The following is a 9,535-nucleotide window of genomic DNA, read 5'->3' on the forward strand; positions in this document are numbered from 1 at the left end:
ATTTTACAGTTTAAAGAATCGTTTATAGTTTAAAAGGCAGATTCGTGTAATATAAGCTTAAACACGAAAAATGTATTTTACTATTTTGTTTTCAACTAGATTTTCACCCGGCACGTTGCGCCAGGGCAATTGGTAAAGCCTCATGATGAAATCATTGGAAAGCCTAAGCGTCCGAAAAATATATATTCTTAACATATAAAAAAATAAATTATTTATAACGACGTTTGTTTGGTCGGTAAACCCGGGCGGTGGTAAAACTCAAGCATTGCCGGCCTCGAGCATTGACTCGGTAACCAGACACAAATTCAGTTGGTTTCGGCTATGTGTGGTGTGGTACTGGAGCTAAAGAAAAGAATATATATATATAAATTGAGGAGACCATGGGGTGATGTGGGTCGGAAAACTCGGGCGTTGGTGTATCCGGTTTTGAGACGTTGAGTCTATGTGAACTCTGTCTTTTTTTCATCATATTCGTTATGATATCGGTGTAGGTTCCCAGCCGGATCTACACAGAAATATCTCGTAACACGAGGGTGCGGAATTCCCACGTAATACGATACGAGCGTAAGATATATAATACGTTGAGACGATACACAAACACACGTTACAACACGTTTGTATTGCGACACTTCAACACGTGATCTCAATATCACTTACACGTTCTGGAAAAAACTTAAACAAAACAAGCCAAAGTGAGGAATATATAATCCTCGACAACTTCGTCTAACAGACTAGGCGAAGTTGTCACAACTTCGCTTGTCTACAAGTTCGCCTACATCCCAGGCGGACTTGTGTGACACAATATCCAAAACCAAAACAAACGATCTAACACGATTACAGACACATTCAAAACACTAGATACTGAACTATTGACATTATGCACCAACAATCGGAATTAAAACAAATAAAAGAAAATGCAAAATTGTTATTCTGCCAGCTTCCGTTATATTCATTACGGTACCAGAACGAAACAAAAGAACAAACAAAATGATATGGACAAGTAAGGTGCCGCCAAGTGGCCTAATGATGGCTTAGCGGCACCAAACTTGTAATTTATATATATTAGATAATTATAGTGTAGAAAAAAATATGTTTTTTTATGATAAGTTGATAACCATAAATATTTTTAGTTTTTTTTTTGTTTAATCATATTAATTATCAATCTACTTTACAAACCAAACAAATAACATTGACAAAAAGTCAAAACTCCATTAAAACTTCACATGATATACAAGTAAAAAAAATTCTCAACATCACCTTTTAATCCTATAAATCACCATAGATAAACTCATTATGTTGTTTTCTTCATAGGACTCCCGCCAGGCCGCCACAATCCTATTCCCCTTAATTGTTGCCAATACTTACCTCCCACGTAAAAAAGTTACCGAAACCAACATAATTGCATGCAAATTAGTCGAAATAGATAAAAAGATTTAAAAGTTTAAAAGTTGAGAATCTTTTTAGTTTGTTATCATCGATCACCAAAATCATAAAAAACTTAGAAGTGAGTTGATAACAAAATTTACGGTACCAAAAGTCTTATCTTTTCCAAGATATGGTTGTTCATGTAGACATGTTAATGATCTGATGATCAGATAGCCGTTCACTAAAAAGTTCGTTTATTTAATAAACATAAGAACATGAACAAAATATTTTGTTCATTTAATTAAGCAAACAAATTAACATGTGTACTTGTCCCACTTGTTCGTTTATGTATCTTCTATGTTCTTCATTTAAACAGTTTATATTCTTTTTATATTTATTCATGTTTGTTTGAGTGTTTAATTATGTTGTTTTCTTCATAGGACCCCCCCCCCCCCACCATCCTATTCAAAGTTGACATCCGCCATTGTTGTTGCCAATACCAAACCTCCCACGTACAAAAATTATCCAGATCAACAATATATAATTGCATGTGAATAAGTCGAAACAACATCTCTAGGTAGATCTATACACCTAGACTTTTTTCAAGATTCAAAAGTTTGAGTACCTTTTAGTTTGTTATAATCGATCTTTTTCCCTACTAATCGAATGTGAATGTAGACGGGGATTCTATAGAAGTCCTTCTGTCTCATCTGTGACTGTGAGTTGAATGAATAAACGGATTAATTCAATAAAAAAATCGAAGAATTCAAAGAGCGATTCGGGACAAAAAAACGGAAAAACTAAAGTTGTATGGATTCACAAATAATTTATCGAGAGAAACTAAAAAAGAGATATCAAAGTAAACTTGATGATTCAATCATGTTATTACTTGAATTCGAAGTTCGTAGTTATTTCGACTGGATGAATCGTAGCAATGGAATAATTAAGTCATAGTTCATTGGTTGAATGTATCATTAACCATTTTTTTTTTGTTACGAAGAACTTATCATGAATCCACTGATTTCTGCCGCTTCCGTTATTGCTGCTGGATTGGCTGTAGGGCTTGCTTCTATTGGACCTGGAGTTGGTCAAGGTACTGCTGCGGGTCAAGCTTTAGAAGGTATCGCGAGACAGCCCGGCTCCTAGCTAAAGGTAGCTTGTCTCACCCAGGAGGTGAAAAGAGTTAAGAACAAAGTGGCGAACGGGTGCGTAACGCGTGGGAATCTGCCGAACAGTTCGGGCCAAATCCTGAAGAAAGCTAAAAAGTGTTGTTTGATGAGCCTGCGTAGTATTAGGTAGTTGGTCAGGTAAAGGATGACCAAGCCAATGATGCTTAGCTGGTCTTTTCGGATGATCAGCCACACTGGGACTGAGATACGGCCCGGACTCCCGCGGGGGGCAGCAGTGGGGAATCTTGGACAATGGGTGAAAGCCCGATCCAGCAATATCGCGTGAGTGAAGAAGGGCAATGCCGCTTGTAAAGCTCTTTCATCGAGTGCGCGATCATGACAAGACTCGAGGAAGAAGCCCCGGCTAACTCCGTGCCAGCAGCCGCGGTAAGAAGGGGGGAGGGGGGGCAAGTGTTCTTCGGAATGACTGGGCGTAAAGGGCACGTAGGCGGTGAATCGAGTTGAAAGTGAAAGTCAAACCAGGCGAAAGAAGAGGGTTGATAATAATGATATTCAGATTTCTTTACCAAATATAGTTGTTCATTTGAGCATGCAAATGAACCGAATGATTAGTTAGCCATTTGATGGAAAATTTGTTTGTTAATAATAAACAAAAGAACATAAAAATATATTTTTGTTCATTAATTTAGTTAAACGAATAAACATGTACACATGTCCTATTTGTTCATTTACTTTTCTTTTATGTTCGTTCATTTATGTCTATTTATATTATTTTATGTTAATTTATTCATTTTTTTTAAAAAGCCAACTTAAAATAACACCTCTCCGGGTTAGAAAAGCCTAACCCGAAGGACAAAAAGAATTACATATAGAGCAGAGGGTTTCTAAGCCACTCTACCTAGTTTAAATGAAACTTACAATTACGAGATGAAAACCATAAAAAAGAAACCTGAACAATCGAATCAAAATTATGATTTGTATAATCTTTACCGGAGCCAAAAATACCATCGTTTCGAGTTTTACCAGAAGTTGGTCTTCAGGCGAGTGCGTTTTTCCCAGAAGTAGAGATAACTTGGAGGCGCTTAAAGTCTCCATATGGCTCCGTATGGCTGGATTGGACCAGCTAGTAGTGACCTTTTGCTTTTGTGTCACCCAGTACGGAGTTCCTAGGAAATTCTCTGTTTGTTGGTCGTTAAAAAAATCAAATAATAATGATTGGTCTGGAAGCTCCGTAATTTTTGTTATGGAAAGTCGTAGATTGTAGTCTCGCTTTCATCATTTTGTTCCAGGTTAAGTCAGTAGGCTTTCATAGTTGTAGGTTTCCTCCTGTGTGGGTGGGTCGGGTCACCATCCATCTGTTTTTTAGGTGCAAAGGTGATCCATTTGTCAGGGTGCTCGATCATGAGTATCCGGGCTAACTTTTGTTCAAAATAACAATAATAATATTAATAATAATAATAATAATAATAATAATAATATTCAAAGAATTGTATTTTCATTTTAAGGTTCTAACTATACATGTAATAAAAGCGGTATTTGAATATTTTTCTTGTCTTCTGAATAGCTAAATTATACTAAATCCATCTTCGACTATCGAATCCTGAATCTCAAAGAGAAACAACACCACAAGAATATCTAACTTCAGTTTGTCAATTGGTTGATACATTTATGTTAGGGTCATATCCAATTCAATTTGGTTGGATTATGGTCCACTTAAATCATTGACAATCTGATCCAACCAGCCATACCGGCTCTTATTGACACAAAGCAAATACTTCTTTATCATATGCTCAGTGTTTCATTACTCAATTTACTCACTGCAAAACCATTTCATTACTCAATCTGATCACCTTATAAAACATAAACGATGTGTTCATTTATAAAACATAAAAGAAAATGCATATACATATGATGAATCTTGACACTCATATAAAAAATAGGAAAAAGAACACAATTCTCAGCTATCATGTTTTGCGTATTGTAACATTCGTTACTTTTCAAACCCGAAAATCCGACCCGTTTTAAATTTTTGGTTTTTATTTATAAATATATGTATAAAACATATTATAATATCAAACTCCATAATAAAATATACATTCAACATTTCTAATCCCCGACGTCACACCCGGCATTTTTAGTTAAATCCTGTTGACTGTGTTAGTAAACCCAGTTAGTTCTGTTAACTAAGTTAATGAACTTCCATGCATATAGTGTCATGTATGCATACATTGAGTCAGTGGTGTTGTTGGTGACCTAAGTGAGAGTAACTAGTTATTGATAACTAGAATAATAAACTTGTCACACATGTAATAATATATGATAGGTTATAATAAATTTGTCACACATGATATGTTACATGTATTATATGTGGTGGGTGAAATTGTGTTACATGCTACATGATTAGTTGTTGTATACTTATATGTTGTAGGAGAAGTGAATAATTAAAATAACATAACCTATGATATATTACATGACAAGTACCAAAAGACTAGTACACATGTATTTATAAAATTACATGACATGTATTTATGGTTACTAGAAAATGTTTATAATAGAATGTAACATGTCACATATATTTATATAATTAATTATGTATTAATGATTGTGTTAATGATGAGTAAATAACAATTAAGGTTATAACTTTTCTTTTTCTTCCTTTTGGCCATCTATATCACATCACACACACATACATTTTATTTTTCTAAAAGCTCTCAAAATATCATAATCAAGTTGGGTGATTCTTGGAACAAATAGTGATATAGCATTGATCAAGCAAGTAAGTAAGCATGGTTAATATATATGTTGTTTATGTTTCTTTGATTTGGGATTGTGGGATTGAGTATCCAAACACATGTGATCATAAGAAATAAAAAGATGATCAAGTTGATGGTTTTAAAAGAAATTGTGTGTCTTGTCATAAAAGAAAATATGGAAACCTTTTGTACATAGATATTATTTTATAAATTAGTAAAATAATGAAATACATGTGATATGGTTATTAAAAATGGTTCCTTGATGATTAAAGATCATAAGGATATAAGAATCATGGTTTTTGTGACTTTTGGTTTGAATCATCTTGTTGACAGATTCTGTGTTTTAGATTGTAGATTGTATAACTTGATGATACATTGGTGTTTCTGATTTATTTGTGATACTATGATTAATTAAATTGAATCTAGTTTTTAAAAAGTCAAGAATGATAATTTTTGGACTTTGTTTGACTAGTTTTTATTAAATTACAAAATCGGGTTGCAATCCTGATTGAAAGAGAAATTTTCTAAGCTGTGTTGTAAATTGTATAACTTGATATTGAAAATAGATATGTGTGTTATTTCACTTCTGTAATTTTATAAATTGAATTAGGAATCCAATGCAATTGGTCTTGCGTCAGTTGGACATATATGGAATTTTTAGAAATATTTACATTATGTTGTGCTGATAAGGTAGCAGAAAATAGGTTGCTGTAGTGTATGAATTTTCATGATGTTTGTGAGTATTGAAAAATTACAAGAAACTTTTATGTTGTTCCTAATACTTGATAGTATCTGTGGGAATTATTTGGTATATTATTTGCATGTTTTGATTGGTTTGAAAAATAGGTTTTGGTGACTTAAAACCTGCCAAAATTCTTCCAGTTTAGCAAACCATTTAACTAACACAAAAGATATAAAAAATATGAAAAAATGAATTCCAAAACTACGGTTAGCAAATAATCATACCTTAAATATTCTAGTTAATTACAATTATTACATTGTTAACTTCGGGTGGAAAAATATAAATCATGTAACATCCACACGTTTTTAGCATCAACTGATATATAAATCATGTAGAAATATAACATTCAACTAAAATAACATCCATTTTACAATTATAAATTAATAAATAGTTTCTTATAAATCACATTTGTAGTTTTATTTTTAACTTTACATTCCTTGTCTAATATAAGCATTTTAACACCGTCTCTACTTTTCACTCGTGATAAAGCCAGATATAGTTGACCATATGTAGACACCGGTTCTCGCAGGTATATGCCAACTCATACTAGTGATTGGCCTTGACTTTTATTAATGGTCATTGCAAAACAAACAACAATAGGAAACAGTCTTTGTTTCAATATGAATGGCAGTTTCTTATCTGAAGGAGTTAGACCACTACGAGTTATATAAGTGCGAAACCTAATGTTAGTACCTGAAATAACCTTTACTTCAATAAAACGCATCCCCAAGTTAATTACTTGTAATCTGGTTCCGTTGCATAAACCATTCTTCTGATCAATATTCCTTAGTAACATTATTGACACACCAACTTTTAGAACCAATCTATGATTAGGCATACCGGGTATCTTTAAACCATTTAGAAAATCCGGTGAGTGTAATGCTGGATCGAAACCAGGACCAACACGATCAGACTTGTCTATACTATCACAATTGAGATATTAAACTTCTTACCCGAGAAACAATGACAAAAACTTGTCATTAATATCTTGGACAACCTCATTTAAAGGTGCAAGTATGACCCTTTCTTGAAAATATGAAATATCATTAAAATTTTCCAATAATGCTGGATATACAAAATCAATTAGATCAGAAATAGGATCGGATGAATCACCAACCAAAAGATCATCTGGTATATCTATAATGGCGTTGTTGTATTATAAATAATGAAATGCAAATGTTGTATTTATAAATAAATGATAATTTTACATGAATTATAAGACATCATAAATTATTTGAATTAAATACAAAAACATACAAAGACTAACAAAGATAAATGAAAAATTAACATATTTTATAACTTATATCATGGATACAATAATAAGCAAACAAAGAAATTAGTCTCAAAATCAACAAAACAATTTTACAATTTTGATTCAACAAAACTTATATCTCAATTTTGATTCAAAAGATGAACTTTATCTAAGACATTTATTACAAATCAATAACTGTAATGTTTATTACTCTAAAATAGTACCTGTGTTTATTTACACATCAATTTAAATATTTGTTGCACATCAATGTTAATAGATGAACAATTTATTAGGCATTTCTTTTTATAAGTATATTTTAAATTTATTTTACAAAACAAACTGTTATGACAATCTAAAACCTAAATTTAGTCTTTTATAATACTATAATTAATTGATCTTCAAAATAAAGTCTTAATCAATATTCAATAACATATTAATTTTCATTCAAGTATAGTTGATATATAGTTAATTCCTAATATATATCATTTAGGAAATTAGGCAAAACTTTCTTATCCATTTTTTTATAACTTATTTATGGATAAATTATGTTAAATAATTATTGAATACATATAATAATAATAATAATAATAATAATAATAATAATCTAATATTATTTTAATAGATTATGCTCTTTAGTTTTTATGTTTCTTTCATTTTATATCCGTTTAACCCGTTTTCTTTGTAGCTGTATTTTTTTTACTCATTTAGACAAATTGCATCTACTCGGGATATTAAACTTTTCGTCATATTTCATACATGCTAAGTTGGTGGTGATGAAAATAGAAATTTAATTATGTTAAAGCTTAAACATAGAAATTATTAAAAAATGTTTTTTCATTATGGGAATGATATGAATAAACTAATAAAACATTCCATGTTAACTAATGGTTATTTACGGAGAAAAATGTATAAATTAAGCAGAAAACGTGTTTTATTTTTAGCAACCACTATTTGTTTGACAATTATGTTAAAATCATTTTATGCATTATTTTTAGGTGTTTAAAAATATAAGATTTAATGTAAATTAATGCTTGTCAACTTAAGAATTGATTTGAAGTCAAAATTTATAACAGGTCAAAAAAGTATTATCATTTTGTACAATAAAAATAGTGATTAAAATACGAATTAAAACATAAATTAGTATATGATGTATAAGAATATGGTTTGTGACTATTAAAGAAACTTTATAATTAATTTTATTTAAACGAATATAATTTAAAAATTACAAATAATTTTTATTTCTAGTTAGGAATAAGGTATTGGTATATTTTGATACTATAATTAAAAGTGTAACAATTACTAAATAAATAATTAATTAATACGACTCAATATTTTAAGTAATTGTATTTAATATAACGATATTTTTGGTAACACGATTATTATTGATATAAAACGGAAATTCATTTTTGACTCTAACAATAATGAGTTTTTATTTTATAAAATATTGTAACAATAGAAAGTGAGCTAATTTGATAATAATTATGGAATAACAAAATGTTTAAGGTACAAAAATTCAGGAAGTCAATTGATGTTATTTTTAGGCATACGCTTTTTGACATTTAGACATAATTATAAAACTGTCAACTAAAAAAATGTAAACTTTTCTAAGATTGGATAGTATCAAAATCTTTTAAATGTCAATGAGAATTGGTCAAATAATGTTTGCTGAGTTTGAGATACGACTACAAATAGATTATATTGCTAGAATTTGACAAATTATAATTGTAGTGTTTGTTAATAGGATTTGAAATGAAGAGAAAATACATGCTTTGTATATGAACAAAAATATATAATTATATGAAAAATGTAATCAATAAATATACAAATTATTATAAAAGAATTTTTATTTTAACTTTCGTATAAGAAACATTCAATAACTTTTATTATTAGATCTGTTAAATTCAATGCTAGAGTTCACTTTTATGAATAAAAAAATTATTAGTAAACTTCAAAAAAATATTTAGTACAGTTGTATTGTAATAAATAAACTTCAAAAAAATGATTTTTTTTTTATTTTAAATATTTAGTACAATTGCATTGTAAAAAATATTTACGCAGTTGTAGTTGAAAAAAAAATTTGTAATATTAAAATGGAGGTTTATTTTATACATTAATTTTGACATTCAATTTGTAAAAGTTTGTATTTAATTTGTAAATTCCGTATTTAATCGGTTATAGAAAATATGGGGGTTTTACTAAAGGTATGAATCTTGAAATTTAGACATAATTAAAAAATGGTCAAATATAAAAAATAGAAATAAAGGTTTAAATATGTTATGAATATTAACCATAA

At 30.0% G+C, this 9,535-nt stretch overlaps 1 pseudogene; it reads left to right on the forward strand.

Moving 5' to 3' along the window:
* Positions 1-2,504: 2,504 nt before the first annotated feature.
* Positions 2,505-2,939, forward strand: LOC143628869 (18S ribosomal RNA; annotated as a pseudogene).
* The last annotated feature ends 6,596 nt before the right edge of the window (positions 2,940-9,535 follow it).

The sequence above is a fragment of the Bidens hawaiensis genome, unplaced genomic scaffold, assembly GCF_021521415.1.
Source record: "Bidens hawaiensis isolate Kalapana, Puna unplaced genomic scaffold, B.hawaiensis_p1.1 tig00005079_1, whole genome shotgun sequence".
Taxonomy (NCBI): Eukaryota; Viridiplantae; Streptophyta; class Magnoliopsida; order Asterales; family Asteraceae; genus Bidens; species Bidens hawaiensis.